At 33.2% G+C, this 18,397-nt stretch overlaps 1 protein-coding gene and 1 pseudogene across 3 annotated transcripts in view; one reads left to right on the plus strand and one right to left on the minus strand.

Annotated features, from left to right (window-relative positions):
* The window catches only part of Cdh12 (cadherin 12), a 659,985-nt gene that overhangs the window by 436,089 nt on the left and 205,499 nt on the right, over positions 1-18,397 (minus strand). The window lies entirely within an intron of this gene.
* On the plus strand, positions 12,435-12,682 carry LOC114093434 (ATP synthase subunit f, mitochondrial-like; annotated as a pseudogene).

The following is an 18,397-nucleotide window of genomic DNA, read 5'->3' on the forward strand; positions in this document are numbered from 1 at the left end:
TTGAAATGATAATAATTGAAGTGGATAATAAACAATCTTGGGTGTCTTATAGAGCATTCAAACAATTCTAAGTGTCAACAGACTATGGGAAGATTATGAGAAGGGAAATAGCAGCACTGGGAAGGTTTTTCCTTGCTTATAGGAAGACTTTTGCAAATTTAAAAGAGTCAAAATGGCCACAATGAGGCCACGTTTGCCAGGAGAAATCCAGGAACTAGAAATTGAATCCAAAATTTTAAAAAATACAATAAGAAGAGCCTTATTGCATATATTTTCACTCAGTCACACATTTAGGGTTAACTTTGAGATGAGCAGTAGAGCTTTTGAGTAAGCACCAAAAACTTTGTAACCTTAGATATCAGATACTGTTAAATCTTTAAGGTTCTAAAGAAGACACAAAAAGTTTCTTCTCAAAATGATTACATCTTACATTTGGATGGTAGGGAAAGAAAAATATCTTCCCAAGGATTATGTTCAGAAAATGTTATTCAGGGAAAGAGTAAACAACATGAAAGAATGCCTGACCACAAAAATAGTGATTTTGTATGAAATAGTTGGGCCTTAAGAAAGACTTACATTAATTACATTAAAAAATGAGTAAAATTGTTGGCTTCTCCTTAGGCTGATGACAGCATAGTCCATAGATGCACCCATATTTATAGAAAAAAAGAGAAATGACTTCATTCTACAGCTTACCCTCTATCATTTTTTTTAGTGGTCAATGGACTTCTATTTTATTTATTTATATGTAGTGCTAGAATTAAACTCAGAGCCTCCCACATACTAGGCAAGTGTTCTACCACTGAGCCACAAAACCAGCCCTTAACTTCTATCTTTGTAGCATTGATACTTTCCCCTAAAAATTCCAAGGGAATTCCCTCATAGCATAGCCAACAATTATCAGGCACAGCCCATCTGAAATGTGTTACTCTTTAGGAAACAGGATTGTTAAATAAATTTATTGTAGAGATATGTATTGATAAGCATCCACTGAGGCACAAAACACTGTGAAGAATATTGAGCAACTGGAATTCTATGAAAGGAAGGGCAAGAAGGAAGGAATCAATGTTAAATAGGACCACTCTCAAATCTGTCACTCTAAGACTCAATGTTAAACTATATTAAAATTCAAATCATGATTACAATATCCACTGCCTCTTAAGAGAAAGAAGAGATTCACATTCTATATGTTATAGTCCTATTTGTTGTAGGAAATTGTAATTTAATACTACTGATGGAATTAAACTGTAACAGAAACTTATTTCAGGTGGAATGTTGACTTGCCAAAGTAGTTAAAATCACAAGATAAACTGAAAATACTGCATAAGGTTTCGAAGCAATCCAAGTCTACCCACTGATGAGCTAGGAGGTAACAAATATATTGAGTACTGCAGCAGAAAAATACATTTTTCCTTTTTTTCATTTTCCTTCTACCTTAACTAGAATTTTAAATTTTATTTAATATAATTCCAGTTCATTCTACAATATTTGCAATAGCATTAGCAGAATATTTCTCAATACCTTTTATTGCAGTCTCTATATTTTATTCCTTAGTGTAAGTTTCTGTAGCTTCTGTTCTAAAGAGTGACAAAATATTGTAGTTACAGTTTATTAAAATATTGATGATGGATTAAAGCAATTTCTTTTCCACAAAAGCCACAACATGTTACTATGCTAATTAGTTTTAAAAATAAAAAAGTGTGCTTTTGAAGTATACTTTATGTAATTCTTATACTTTCTCTACTAGGTTATAGATAGTGATGTGCAACAAAGAAGCCGTATAGACTTGCTTGGACTTGTTCTGTATTAGAGTGAATACAAGATCTTCTATCAAAACAAATGGCTCCAGTGGCTCAGGAACCTGAGGTAGGGATCTCAAGTTCAAAGGCAGCCGCAGCAACTTAGGGGAATCCTGTCTCAAAATAAAACATAAAAAGGGTGATAGGGGTATGGCTTGGTGGTTAAGGGTCCCTGGGTTAAATCACTGGTACCAAAAAAAAAAAAAAAAAGACCTAAAAAGAGCATGCTACAGGGACACTGCTACATCGATGTTCATAGCAGCACAATTCACAATAGCTAGACTGTGGAACCAACCTAGATGCCCTTCAATGGATGAATGGATAAAAAAAATGTGGCATTTATACACAATGGAGTATTACTCTGCATTAAAAAATGACAAAATCATAGAATTTACAGGGAAATGGATGGCATTAGAGCAGATTATGCTAAGTGAAGCTAGCCAATCCCTAAAAAATGCCAAATGTCTTCTTTGATATAAGGAGAGTAACTAAGAACAGAGTAGGGTCGAAGAGCATGAGAAGATTAACATTAAACAGGGATGAGAGGTGGGAGGGAAAGGGAGAGAGAAGGGAAAATGCATGGAAATGGAAGGAGACCCTCAGAGTTATACAAAAGTACATACAAGAGGAAGTGAGGGGAAGGGGAAAAATAATACAAGGGGGACAAACGAATGTCAGTAGAGGGGGCAGAGAGAGAAGAGGGGAGGGGAGGGGAGGGGAGGGGGGATAGTAGAGGATAGGAAAGACAGCAGAATACAACAGACACTAGTATGGCAATATGTAAATCAATGGATGTGTAACTGATGTGATTCTGCAATCTGTATATGGGGTAAAAATGGGAGCTCATAACCCACTTGAATCAAATTGTGAAATATGATATATCAAGAACTATGTAATGTTTTGAACAGCCAACAATAAAAAATTAAAAAAAAAAAAAAAAAGCGGTGGGGCAAAGGCTCCAGAATACTGGTCATTGTGGATATAAGAAGGTTCATTTAAATATTTTGGTAATATCTATAAATGTACACTATAAACTGAATTAATTATAATAAAAATCTACTGTTTTAATTATTGTAAAAATAAAAGAATTTAAAAAAAAAACTGTGTAATTAATTTCTTGAAATTGTATCTGAATGTTCATATTATTTTCATGGTCACTATAAATTTTCATAATGTTTAATTCATGTATTGAAAGATTGAACAATATTTAGCACTGTCATTTATGGGGACAGGAATATAATAATATCTTCACCAACATTTTTTAACTACCTTTTAACAACATTGTTTTTTATAATAAGCTATAAAGATAGTAACACTGATATGCACTGTATGTTTTATTTATATCCATTTTAGGGTCTTATTCCTAATCAGAAAATGAAGAATTTCCTGTACTTGCAATAAATACTAGTCAATCAGTAAAAATGTTTTAAAAAGCATTTAGTAGGTGTTCAAATATAAAAAGTCATGAAATTATTCGAACACATATAAAGATACATGGAATTGGATTTTTAAACCAATGTATTGACATGTTTATGAATAGATTGTTATAGATATGCTTGCATTTTAATTCATTTTAAAATGCCACTTTAATTTGAGATCATTATATTAAATCACAACTCTCTGCAGGCATTTTAGCATGAAGTAGAACCAATAAAGCTCAGAAACTTAACTTTCAGATCATTAAATTTAACACAGCTATGCCAAAATAATAGAAAATTATGGGCATATTGTAATTTTTATCCCTCAATCCATTCTTCCTTAATGTGTATTATAATATTAGGAACAGAACCAATGTGGACCTCGTGTCCTGACTCCTTCCCCAGTTTTCCTAGTGGAAGACTGGGCACACTGGAGGTGTTTGGACAGGGCAAGGCACCAGGGGTCTCTTCCTTACTCTGGTTCCACCAATTCAGTGCACCCCAAACAGTGACAGGTAGTTCTAGTCTGCATCTCTTACTCTCTTTATCAGAGCCAGTCTTGCTACTCTATCCAGTCCCCTTAAAGATCCCAGCTGCCTTCAGGACACCTTCCTTCCATCCACAGATGCTGAGCAATAACTCTGCAGAGTGTTTCATGTGAGATGAGTGTTGTTAAGCCCACTTCATTTCCCTTACTCTTGTTCTATGTTCTAGATATTTTCTTTCTTTCTTTCTTTCTTCCTTCCTTCCTTCCTTCCTTCCTTTCCTTCCTTCCTTCCTTCCTTCCTTCCTTCCTTCCTTCCTTCCTTCCTTCCTTCCTTCCTTTCTTTTTGCTTCAGGTTTAAGCTGATTTCTCTCTCTCTCTCTCCCCCCACCCCTCAAAACTGTCCAGTACTAGTAATATTAGATATTTAATTATTAAATAATGGATATTAAAAAACTGCTATAGATAGAGCTACTTGTCTTTGTTTTGTGTTATTACCCAACTATGCTCTGAATAAAGCATTCCAAATGACTTACTCTCTGAAATATGAATCTGTAAAATTTTCCAAAACACACAAACAACACATGATATATTCATTTACTTGTAACAGAAATTTTGAATTAGGTAGCCTGATTTGGAAAAAAAAAGATGTCAGTGGGAGAAGTCACTGGACAAGACACTAGAATGTTGTGTAAGTACTGTTACCCATATTTGATTAAAATCAACATCAAAATGAGAAAGAATATGTTAACAGTAAAAAAATGTATTATAAAAATTTCAACTACATTTGAAGTAGAAAAAAATGTAAGGAAATGTAGGAATATGAGGGAAGAGAATTAAATAGAGAGAAAAATAGCACATATAAAACAGGGGATAAAGAAACAGAAGAATATGTAAAAAGTTGAGTACTAGATGATTTTAAGAAATCTAATATAATTTGATATGGAAATAAAAGATAAAATCACAAATAGCAATTCAGATGTTTTTCAAAGTTTTACTTTAACATTTAATATCAGAGGCAAATGGCAAGGAGCATGGATTTAAGAGTCAAAATTACAATAACAAAATAGAAATTTGTTAAAATTTTCTTTGGAATTGAATCCTGACTATGAACATATGTTCTCTGAAAAATATTCAATATCTTAAAGTTTATATGTACACATAAAATGAAGATAGTTGTTCTCCATTTCTAATATTTAAACTTGTACAAAATAAACACAGGTTTATGAAGAGCTTGTCATAAAGCAGCAGAAACGAATATGTTTCAAAAATAGCTTCTTGTTTTTGCTTAACTCTTTAAAGTGATGAAATTGAATGGGTACAAGCAAGAGTCATATGCTAGGAAATCAGATATCAAGTGTTATCAAGTTCCTATCCTATACTCGTGACTCTCCAAGCACTAGGAAAAGAAGCACAGATCAAAAAAGAAATATCTATATCTATATCTATAGATAGATAGATAGATAGATAGATAGATAGATAGATAGATAGATAGATCCCAGTTCTTTTTAGTGAGGGTAAACAATAAATGTACAAAATATTGGATAGTTCAAGGGCAGGATGTTTGAGAGAAAGAGCTGAGAGCTTATATACCAATCTATTTAGCATGTTTAGAGAATGCCTTCTGTAATTTATTATTTGAACAAAGAGCCATCAGAAATGATGCACCCAGGTATCAAGAAAAGTCTTTCCAGATGGAGGGAACAGCCAATGCAAAGTCTCTGAGGCAGATCTTGCTGACATGTTAAGAATGGCAGGGAGAAGATTGTAGCTAGAACTACAATGCTTCACCAGAAAATTAGGGCGTGTTCTAGGAGAAGGGATATTATAAAAGTGGTAGAAGGGAGAACTATATAAGACTTTATTGGTTATAGTTTGGATTTAGGATTTTATTCCTAGAGAAATGAAAAGTCATTGCAGTTTTTTTTTAAAAGACAAAGGCTCTGCTCTGCTTTAAAATATAATCCTTGTGAAAATATGAAGAAATAGGAAGCAGGATGGAATCTGGGTGACATCTGGAGAAGGGTTTTTAAATAAAAGAGAGAAGTGGCTTTGAGTGGATTCAGGTGTATTTTTAGGGAAGTATATGGAATTTATTGAAGGATTTGATGAACAACAACAAGGATATCATCACTATGAGGTGAAATAAGCAATATTACAACTTTCAAATCTAAAGAGTTTCTATTGATTCAGTATATAAGTAATACATGATAACAGCAGAAATAAAGTAGAATCAAATACACAAAGATCTTTTACTTACATAGCAAAATGTGTGCTATTACCATAAGTTCTAGCTCTATTTTTTCCTTTTTAATCATTTTTTTATTTATACATAACATTGAGATTCAGGTTATGTATAACATAATTTTGACATAAATGCAAAGGCATGGAATATGATCTAATTCAGTCCTTAGTACTTCCATTTTCTGGCTCTCCTCCCTCCCTTCTTCACTTCCCTCAACTGATCTTTCTGCTGTTTCCTTTTAGATTTTTTTTTTTCATTAGTGTCTTGTGGATGTACATGATGGTGAACTTCACTGTAGTATATTCATACATGTAGACATGTATTCTATGATTTTTTAAAAATTCATCTCACTCCACTCAGAATGGCAGCTATTAAGAATACAAAGAACTATAAGTGTTGGCAAAGATATGGCGGGGGAGTCACACTCATACATTGCTGGTGGGACTGCAAGTTGGTGCAGCCAATATGTAAAGCAGTATGGATATTTCTTGGAAAACTGGAAATGGAACCACCATTTTACCCCACTATTCCATTCCTCTGTCTATACCCAAAGGACTTAAAAACAGCATACTGGGCTGGGGATGTGGCTCAAGCGGTAGCGTGCTGGCCTGGCATGTGTGCGGCCCGGGTTCGATCCTCAGCACCACGTACAAAAAACAAAGATGTTGTGTCTGCAGAAAACTAAAAAAAGAAAAATAAATAAATAAACATTAAAAAATTCTCTTTCTCTCTCTCTCTCTCTCTCTCTTTAAGAAAAAAAAAAAAAAAACAGCATACTACAGGGACACAGTCACATCAATGTTTATAGCAGCACAATTCACAATAGCTAAACTGTGAAACTAACCTGTATGCCCTTCAGTAGATAAATTGGTAAAGAAACTGTGGTATATATACACAATGGAATATTACTCAGCAATAAAAGAGAATAAAATCATGGCATTTTCAGGTAAATGGATGGAGTTGGAGAATATAATGCTAAGTGAAGTTAGCCAATCCCCAGAAAACAATTGCCAAATGTTTTCTCTGATATAGGAAGGTTGATTCATAGTGGGGTTGGGAGTGGAGCATGGGAGGATTAGATAAAATCTAGATAGGGCAAACTGGTGGAGGGGAAGAGAGAGGCAATGGGGTAGAAAACATGGTGAAATGAGATGGACATCATTACCCTAAGTACATGTATGAAAACATAAATGGTATGAATATACTTTGTATACAACCAGAGATATGAAAAATTGTGTTCTATATGTGTAATATGAATTTTAATGCATTCTACTATCATATATAACAAATTGGAATAAAAATGAATTAATTAATTTTAAAAAAGTGTCTTGAGAGTGAAGGAAATCATTCCAAGGGGAAGCCTCATGGGAGGTGCCTTGTGCCTGGGTGGCAGGTACACATTAGCAAGGGAATTACATTCACAGGCAAATTGCCTGGATTTATTATCTTCCTATTAAGTTCATCAAAATCAACCATTTGAATAAAAATAGCAGGAAGATTAATGATCTGAACAGTTGTGATGAATTTTGCTATGATGAGGGGGGATTAACCATGTAACAAGAAGACCCAACACAGCAGAGACTTATCAGCTCAATCTAAAGGTTGGTCTTGAGGCTCCAATCCACGCCAAAATTTAAATTAGCCATCTAGATAATGAATGCTCACTTCCACCCAAATTGTACAGCAAATATTTTACGTTTTAAGTAAGAATTACATTTTGAGGTCTACTTAATGAGATGCGATTCTACACCATAGTTAATTAATTGAAATAAAAATGGCTGTTAATGACATATTCTATGTAAGGCACTGGAGAAAATACACTTATTATTGAGACATGATACCAGCCTTAATTTGTTTGTGGCCTAATATACTTTATTCAATGCTTCATTTAAATGTAACAGGTCTTGTCTATGGAAACCCATATTCTGGTATTCAAGAAAGATCTGCCTCTAGCCTGCTCTCTATCAAGAAATGCTTCACCTGAAAATCAGACTTTGCTGAAGAAATCTGTGATTACACCTTGGAGCAGCAGCAAATGCAAACCCTTTGTTTGAGTTATTCAATTTGTAGAAGCTATATGTTCTACTCTGAAGTATGTACAGCATAGATCCAAAAGACTCAGATCTATGCTGTACATACTTCAGAGTAGAACATATAGCTTCTACTATGAGTTATATGAGTCAAGATCTTTCCTAACCCGAAATAATTAGGGATTTACTTAGCCCTGCTTCCTGTAAAGGTGGAGACATGTCCATTATCTACAGGATGGTGTTAAGAGCTTCCATTCTGTTCAGTGACTGCCTAAGTCACATAGCTCTAGTTCTATCAGCTTCTCACCTGTAGTGCCCATTTTTCCTTGAGACCTCAGTAAAAGGGTGCCAGGGTAGAGCTGACCTTACTGAGTCCATACTAAGTGATGTCTTCCAAGTTTTCCAATTGCTGTTCAAGGTTAGGCCTTGAGAGTATTTGCACTCAGTCTTCAGACCTAACTCTGAGGAATTCCTCCTCAGGCTTCTTTCTCCAACTGACTACATTAAACTAACCAAAAATGGCACAGGAAAAAAAATGTAACTTCAAGCTTTAATGTAAGGTGACCTGAATAACACATAAGTCTAAAAATTTAGGATGGGATATATACTAGAGTACAACAGAAAGTATCTAATGTAAAAACAAAAATGAAACAAACAAACAAAACCTTGCTAACCTAACTCTACAGTGCAGGTTTTGAAAGTTCAGCTTTACTTTAATGAACATTTCATATTTTTTAAAGAAAACTATTTACATGATATACATAATGAAGACACCAATGAAAATATATTATAAATTTGGTCTCCCAGCATATCACTAAAATAAAAAAATCAAATCATTTTACCTAAATACTTGAAGTAAGAAAAATAATAAATATTCCTTTTTTTTTTTTTTGGTACCAGGTGTTAACCCCAGGGGTGCTAAACCACTAAGCTACATCCACATTCCCACATATCCCCAGCCCTTTTAAAGTTTAATTTTTGTTTGTTTATTTGTTTGTTTGTTTGGGACTCTTTGGCTAAGTTGCATAGGGCCTCACTAAATTGCTGAGGCTGGCTTTGAATTTTTAATTGTCCTGCCTTAGTTTACTAATCCACTAGGATTACAGGTGTGTATCACCATGCCCAACTCAATGTTTTGTTTTTATTCTAAACAACTTCTAAATTTTGGTAAAACAAATAATTCCGTAATAAGTTATTAACTGTGCTGCACAGAAAACTTTTATAACATAATTTCTTAATTAAGAGAAAATGATAATTGTTCAAACGAAACTATTAGAAATTAAAATTACTTTTACCCACTTTTTGAAAATATTTTTATTTGTAAAGTTTTCTTGTGCTTGATTTTTCCATAAATATTTGGTGATCTTCAGGAGAATGTGATGAATTTTTATTTAATGAAATTAATATTACTGTGAAGAAATAAATAATATTTCACATTCAAAAGCATTTAAGACAACAATTAAGATCTATGAATTAATCACATCAGTCTTCTCAATTACATACATAAAATTTCTGGACCAAATTATGTTTTATTTATTTTTTATTTTTTATTTCATTTTATTTTTTTGGTGGTGCTGGGGATTGAACCCATAACCTTGTACGTGCAAGGCAAGCACTCTACTAACTGAGCTATATCTCAAACCCCCCAAATTATGTTTTAAAATATGTGTATGGTTATCCATAAATAGGTACCTAAGACATATTATTTTTAATTTTTTTTTAGTTGTAGGTGGACACAATATCTTTATTTTACTTATCTATTTGTTATACTCAGGATCAAACCCAGTGCCTCACATATGCCAGGAAAGCAGTCTAAACTGAGGTACAACCCCAGCCCAGACTTACATGTTTTAATTCTAGAAAACCTTCCCGGTCAGTTCATAACACTCCAAGGTATCAGAAATACTCCCAGAGAATTGACTTGTCTTACTAAAGGGCATAAAGTGGTTATAAAGTCCAGATTAATGCTGAAAATTATATAAAATCTACTAGGATTACCAAACATGCATTAAACATATAGTAAATGTCCCTTGCCCCCCCTCCCCTGCCTCTTCTTGTGGACTTCTTCATCTAAATTACTCCAAAGTTCACTGCCTGAGTAAAGCTTCATAATATTTCACATGAGCACATAAGGATAGCTACCCTACTCATGGGGGCCTGAAGAAAAGCATTTGACGACTTCAAACTCTCTTCTTCATATTCATAAATACTTTGAAATAAAAATTTAACTCTTTTACTGTCTAGTGCATTATTATTTTCTTTTTATTATAGAAACAAGTAGTTATTTAGAAGGAAAAACATGTGTAAACATAACTGGTTTTAAACAAATGTTCAGATTATGTGGAAGATAATTGCTCAAATGTAAATGAACAAATCCTCTGTGGGTATACGAAAACTTCAATATCTTTATGTGAATCCTCACAAACTTGAATTTGGTAATCTACTTTTTGTAAGGCAGACCATTTTAATGTCAAGAATATCTCATTTTCACATTTTGGATTATTTTTAATAATTAATATTTCAAACACTAAATACCAAGAGATTCCCAGGAGCATTTTCAGAATTCCTGAAGAATTTCAGGGGATATTTTAAATCAGAGAGAAAATAATGTGTTTGCAACCTCTGTAGTCCTTTCTTGTCTTATACAAAGGGCATTTGTGCATAAATACATGCTGAAAAGTCTATTTTTACTTGATTGATTGGACATGATCACTCTGGATACCACATTTTTGGCTGACCCCAATGAATGAAATATAATATGAAAATAAAAAGAACGGTGTAAAACCTAGGGCCAGAATATTTAGTAGGGGAATTATATTTTTATTTATTGAGAAATCTAAAAGTATTATCAAGGTTCTTGAATATTCCCTAAGTTACATAGCTATACATTAACTGTTGCTTTATCATGCAATCCATATCCGACTTTGTGTACTTTTGATTACAAAAGAAAAAACAAGAATTTTTTTAATCATAAAAACCTGAATTTTTAAATCATAAACAACTAAATTTCTTTAATCATTTACATTTAAAATAAAAATAAGCCAGATTTTGGTAAAAAATATTCTGTTATGGGCTGGGTGTGGCTCAGTGCTTGCGTAGCATGCACAAGGTCCTCTGTTTGTGTCCCCAGTATTGCCTAAATAAATAAATAAGCTATTTTTTTAAAGTCATGTCATGCACAAATCTAATCTCACATTGTATAGGATTTCACTCAACAATCTATCATTCCTTTCTAAAATTTGCCATTTTGTAACTGTGAAATTTAAAACTTGAAATTTATATATAATGATGGTCTATAATCTATGCAGTTTTTCTGTGACTATTCAAATAAAATACTATCACAAAAATAAGATCGCACAACCAATATCTTTTTTTTTAACCCAGGAAAATGACAAAAGTATCACTGAACCTAGTCTCAATTAATTTTAAATTCATAGAACAGCTGTGAATGTTAGAGCCATAGAGATTTCTCCAGGACCCCTGTGAATTATCTGTCATGGTTAAAGGAAGCATAACAATTTGCCATAGGTATACCCAAAGGGTATGAACTCATAGGAAAGAGAAGAAAGAAAGTGTCATGGTTATGGAAAAAATATGATTGGAGAAAGCTGCACGGGGAAATGAGATAAGGTGGTAGAAGAGGTAGAGTTCAGAGGAAAGATAATGAGAGCACAGATAGAAGAGTTGAGCTATGAGGAGATTAGGTTTACAAAGCAAGATCTGTATCCATGACTCAAATCTCAGAGAAGAACATTTCTACACATCAAAGAGCTGCAAAGAAATGGTTTATTTTTAATAGAATTTGAAGGCAACAATAAAATATCAGTGTTGTGGCTACTACCTAGGTGTCTGATATGGTATGATTATAATTCCTGAATGGAATCATCATCCAACTGTATTTCTCCAAAGAATAAAAACAAATAGAGCAGAGCTAACAATGCTTCAGTTGTTACTGACAGCTCACATTTTAGCTTGTAAAATTAATACTAGCTAGAAAGGCTGACTTTTCCTATAAATGTAACAAATAATTTACAACATTTTGATGATCATATTCTGATATATTGTATGTGTTAATTGCATGAACTATACTTATAGAGCATTTCCATTTTGGTATTAATCCAACATAATTTATATTTGATGTTAACGTAAAAGAGAGAAATGGAATTCTAGTGCAAACTAGGGATTATGGGAAGGCACTGAGAAGTGGTGTTAAGAATTGAATCTTAACTAATAGTACTTTCTCCAGAAATGGCAGAATTATTAGGAAGTGTTCAGAAAGAACTTTCCTAAGGTCTTATGTCTTCAAATATTTCAGTGTCTAAAAATATGGTATCTATGGGCAAGTGCAGACAGTTTAATATAATTCAAGCTATGTATGCAATATGGAGTGGAAGGTTAGGTTAAAGATTAAGATAAGAACCTTACAAGGCCTGGCTCAGCAGACACTAAGATTTCAAGATGACATTAGTCATGCCAAAGAAAGAGAAGAAACCCATGGATGTCAAACTAGGGGAGTGCCCAAGCTGGATATTGATGTGGGATTTTCCCCCTAAAGGCATTGGGTGAGCATTTTAGAGAGGTTACCACCAGTGTTACAAGTACATCAACGTGAAGAAGGGGAGCATTGCAGGTGTCAACATGGTGATGGCAGCATGCTGCTTTTCAGCTAGTGCCTTTCTTAACAGTACCTCAAGCATGAATGGTGATGCAAGTATCAATGAAGAGGGGTCAGTGTGGAGAGTATACTATGTACTCCTGATTGGGACTGCCTCCAGTATGAAAGTGGCCTCATGGCTGAATTCTTTCATATTCTGAGTATTAATATCCAATAAAGGTGACTGGTTAAAAAAGATAAGATTTCTTTGTTGTTTGTTTATGTTTACATAAGAAATAAAAATCCAAAACCTAGTGGCTTAAAACAATGAAAACATTTAGAAATCTGGGTTTTGAATAGGGCATGGCAGGAAAATTTCACCTCTACTCCACTTAGCAACAACACTCAGAATCCTCTGAAGTCCCCAGTACTCAGTTGTTGGGCAGGTATACCATGCTGGCTGTTACTTGAAACCTCAACTGGGACTGTGATTAGAATCTGTTCTGGTTGATGCTGGGTTCTATTGTATGTTTTGTCTTTTATAACCCAGTCTTATAATCATACCATGTTCTTTCACTACTTATTATTCATTAGAAGTGAGTCACTAAATCTAATCTATATTCTTGAAAGGCAAATTAGACTTTGTCTTTCAGTGTATAAATGACAACAGCAGGTTGCTAGAAAAGTCTTTTAAAAAGGGTATTTTGGCATAATCATCTTCAAGGAAAAAAAAAAAACTAATACAACTGCTTAGTTTAAAACTAAGAATGATACATGGATCCCAGTGGTTTTCAAACAGATAGGAAGCATTATAAGACATGTGGCATAGAGAGCTCTGTCTAGCAATTTTAGGAGAAATGATAAGCTAGAGCTTGCATGTAATGGAAGGAAGTTCAGTTAAAAAGCCATTGCAGAAAGTAGTGATGACACTTTGGATTACAACAGTGAACACAGGAACAAAGTTCAGAGGATAAAGTACTACTAGGAGAGAAGATCTGCAAAGGTAAATGCTAGAGACAGAACACAACATGTTGATGCAGTTTGGAAATAATCTTAGCATAAGTGATAAAAACAGAAGGAAGAGGGCAGATTTAAACAATTTCCAAAGTTAATGAAACATTGGAAATGTAAGAATGAAACACAGAGAATATTGACCGAAGATATGTGACAAGACTGGATAACAGCCAGAGGAAGAAACTGTAAACCTAATGCATTGTTGTATTTATTTAATTTTTTACTTTGTTTTAAAATAGGTGAGGATGAGATTAAATTGAATGAGGCTGAATTCACTTTGGAAGAGCTAGATTGTGTAGAATACAGAGGAAGGGTTCATTTTTGAACTGCTACTGAGACTAATAGAAAGTTGGAAAGATAAGATGAAGGTTAGTGGAAAAAGATTTGTTGAGGAGGGGAATCTGCTCAAGAATATTGTGCAAATAACTAAATTTGGAGAAAACATAAGGGAACAATGGAATTGCTGCATATGTCAAGAAATAAGGTACATGTGCAGGAAATTTTTCTTTTTTTTCCCCCTTGACTCTGGTATGATGAACTGCATGAAAATGAGATCATTCCTTAACCTTCTGCCTTCATTCTGTAATTCAGGGGTAAAAGAAAATGGATGCTATATTGTAAATGACCTAATTAATGGAAAATACTTTGATGCCTCACACATAAAATTTCTCTATAATCATTAGTCAATTTATAAAATCAAAGAAAATGATTCTACAAGACCAAAGGCACTTTGAGCATATAAATAAAAGCAAAACAGAATAATACATGGCAACAGGACCATGTTTGCATTAAAACTATGTTGTGTAATGATGTCCATCTCATTCACCATCTTTGTACAACCAGAGATATAAAAAATTGTGGTTATATGTGTAATATAAATTGTAATGCATTCTGCTGTCATATATAACAAATTAAAACTTAATTTTTAAAAAAAAAAACTATGTTAGTAGATAGTAGAGCTGTGTTGGATCTACCCTTTGGGGAAATATTACTTACCAGAAAAATTTTAAAGAAGTTGAACATTACCCAATAGTAGGAAAATGTAGATCCACTTTAATGTGATTAAAATATTTCTAAAAATATTACTAAACATAGTGTATAATAATGAACATGTGGGTAGTTTTCTAAATTTCCCAAATATAATCATAGCTTAAAATAACATTTTTTTCTTAACATTATGGAGATCAATATTAAATGTCTTTCAAAACAGCATCTAAGTAAATATAGTTGGTGATTTCTATTGCCATCATTTTTAATTGAATGACAATGAATAAATTGATTTTCTTGGTTCTCAATTGACTCATTTTTTTAAGATATTTCATCTTTTGAAGGGCAATTCTTCAAGAAAAAAAGGAAACAATAAATACAACAGAAAAAAAGTATATAGATAGTAATGTTGATTATCTGATGTTAGATGTGTTCAAATTTCAAAAGCGTTAAAGTGCAAAACAAAACAAGAATGGATCACACACAGTGAATAGAAAAATTATTTTGTCTGTGTGTGGTTACTGTGAATTTCTGTAGTGTCTTTGGCTTCATTGATCATTATGGATCCCAGCTTGATTGCAAACTTATAGAGAGAGAGAGAGAGAGAGAGAGAGAGAGAGAGAGAGAGAGAGATTGAGAGATTTTTAGAGATTGAATTTCAACACTTATTTTGTTGAATAAAAAGATGTCTATTCGGATTTTTAGGGATTATTTTCTGTTTTCCCAAATTATTATCATTATTCCAATATCTCTCTGTTACTGAATATTATATTCAACAAACCAGATAATCAATTTAAAACTTAAGGATTAGCTTTTTTATTACTGTCCCTCTCACATATACAAATAATAATAATAATAAAAAAAAAATTAAAAAACTTTTATTTCTGGAACCTCCCCAAAGGTCAGTGTTTTCTTTATGTCTGCCAGAGCCATCAGCACCTCTCTCACGGCCTTGAAATAGCTGCTTGCTGCCAAGTTGGGACACGTGCCTACTCTCCAGTTTGCTCTCTCTACTGAAATGGAACCATGAATGGGATTCTTTTCTCCTAATCTCAGTCTCATCATATTATGGCCCTGCTTCAAAGACTCAAGCACTCTGCTTTCACTGGGCTTCTGCCTACTGGCTCCAGCCACCTTAACTCCACACATTTGCTGTAGCTCTTGGTTGCAGGCACACTGACTTTAATCTCCCACACCTACCCTTATTCCTCCTCTCAAGAGGCCTTATGTTTGCTTTCTCTCTCAGTGGAGTGTCTATCCTGCCCCTCTTTTCCAAAGTAGCTCTGCCTTATCTATGAAGTCTTAGTTTAATTGCATCTTTTTCTGGTAAGTTTCATAATTTTTCTGACCTTGCATATTTTGTGCTGTAATTGACACTGAGCATTCTTCACAAAAACTTTTATTATAATTGTACAGTTATTTGTGTCATTAACAATTATTATATGCTTTCTACATTAGAATAAAATTTCACTAAGGGACTGTTTGTTTAGTCCTTATCTTTGGACATTAGACTTTTAACATCAACTTTGATATCTGGCATCATATTCAGAACATCTAGTACAGTGTTGATCATGTACTAAAAACATTCTTAATTGTTATCTGATGAATTAAATAAATTATTGTATGATTTGGGATATAAGAATATGAAATGTGATATAGTAAAATAAGGTTATTTAAATTTTGTATTTATGAAGGAAATTATAACATTCAATATCATAATTGTAATACTATACGACCTTTGAAGTACAATCAGTCCTGAATACCTGTGGGTTATGTAGTTGTAGATTCAATGCATGATGTGTTTGAAAATATTTGGGAAGAAATGGAATCGTTACTGAACAAGTATACATTTCTTTTTCTGGACAGTAATTCCTAAATAATATTGAACTATATATTTTGTGGGATGTTATAAATAATGTAAAAATGATTAAAAGCATACAGGAGGACGTGCGGTAAGTCGTATAAACATATAACACTACTGTATATAAAGGACTTGAAATCCAGCAGATTTTGGTGTTTGTGTGTGGAGGGTAGAGGTTGGAACCACTCTCCGATGAATACAGAGGGACAACTGTGCAGTACAACACAAAGACAGGTGGCTATTTTACCATAAGAAATACCATTATTAATTTTGGTTGATAACAGAATGAATAAAACTGTACATAATTTTCTTATATACAATACTTAAGCTAAAAAAAGACATTTTCAACCTTTATCTTTAAATATTAACTGAGCTCATGATAAAACCCAGCAAAAACTTAATTGAAAAAAATGTATCATAAAAGTATTTGTCTCTATAATCTGACAAACACCCTTATTTTCATGATTTACATGTCTTTCTGTACCTCTTCAAATTTTTGCTTAAAAGCTTATATTCATGTAGTCCCTATTATAAAATTTTATTAACATTTATATTCCTAATATTTACTCTAGTTTCTTGTCTTCTCAATGTTCTATTTCAATCTAGCTTCAAAATTTTAGAAGTCCAGGCTCCTGCCTCTCCTCCTCCTTTTCTTCCTCTTTATTTTTTTAAAATATTATTATGCTGTGCTCTCTTGGTGAAGATAAGTACTTAGTAAAGATGAGGCTTAAAAATGTGAACAGAGATTTTTAAAATCATTTCAAGAACAGTGAATGGAGATAGTATCTCTGAATACATATTTATGATTTTACAAATATTTCCATCTTTCACAAATATTCATGGGGTAGAATCACAACCAGAAATCAGATATTGAAGATAACTGTCTTTGAAAGGAATATGAGTAGAAACATGAATGAAGAAGAAACTTGTCTGTGCTAGGTAACAAATTGCCTGTAGTTATACTCAAGCTTTCCCCCCATCTCTTGTTATTTAACATAACATGATTGTTTTAAAAATTTTAGGTAATATGATTGAATAATTAGATTTAGATGAATCTGTAAGAAACTGGCTGGAATTCCAGATATTGAATTAAAGGAAAGCACAATTGGAAATGAAATCCAGTGTTTTTTGTTTTGTTTTTTTTCTTTGAACTTTGTCCTTACCCATGTCTATGGGTAAGGACATCTAAAAGGGTAGATTCCCAACATTTTTGCTGCTCTGAATCAGTAGTCAGCATATTCCATATTATGGTTTCTCAAAAACTTAGAATTACTTGTTATAAATGCATTAGGATGAAACAGAGGGAAATATCAAGAACTTCAGGAAGCTCCACTCACATGCTTTTGCTTCTGTGGTTCTTTTTTCAAAGTGATCTCAGATAGTGTCAGCACACAGAGCAATATAATGCTGGCTGCATCTTAAAGGAAAACTGATAGCTAAGTCAGGCTGGAGGGAGAGTGTGGAGCTGCCTTGGCACCAGAGAAGACAAACACCCTGACCTCTAACTCCTGCTTAACTTTGAATGATGAATGAGTTTCTATGTTTTACCAGGACACTCACAAGAATTAAGAATTCCTGATGAATAGCATTAATTTTTTATATACAAATGCCTCTCAGTATTCATTACAGAGAGCACAATGACTTTTAAAAATTATTTAAGCTTAAAATGGTCAAGACATGTTGCTAAATATACCTACACATATGCATATATATTTTCATTAGCACTGTGGCTGTTGCTTTCTGGGGGAGCCCAGTTACCAGGTCATATAAAATGTCATGTAACTTCTGTTATTCCAATTGTGTTTTGCTTTTTTTTTAGTAGTAAAAATTAGGAAAATATTTAATGGCATAAATTTGTTACCAAGACAAAAAATATATAGAATTGTAGCCAAGCACATTTATTTTGAAAACAGTTTCAGAGTGATGAATCTTAATATGAATCAGCAAGTATTTTTAAAATACAAA

The sequence above is a fragment of the Marmota flaviventris genome, chromosome 5, assembly GCF_047511675.1.
Source record: "Marmota flaviventris isolate mMarFla1 chromosome 5, mMarFla1.hap1, whole genome shotgun sequence".
In the NCBI taxonomy this organism is placed as follows: domain Eukaryota; kingdom Metazoa; phylum Chordata; class Mammalia; order Rodentia; family Sciuridae; genus Marmota; species Marmota flaviventris.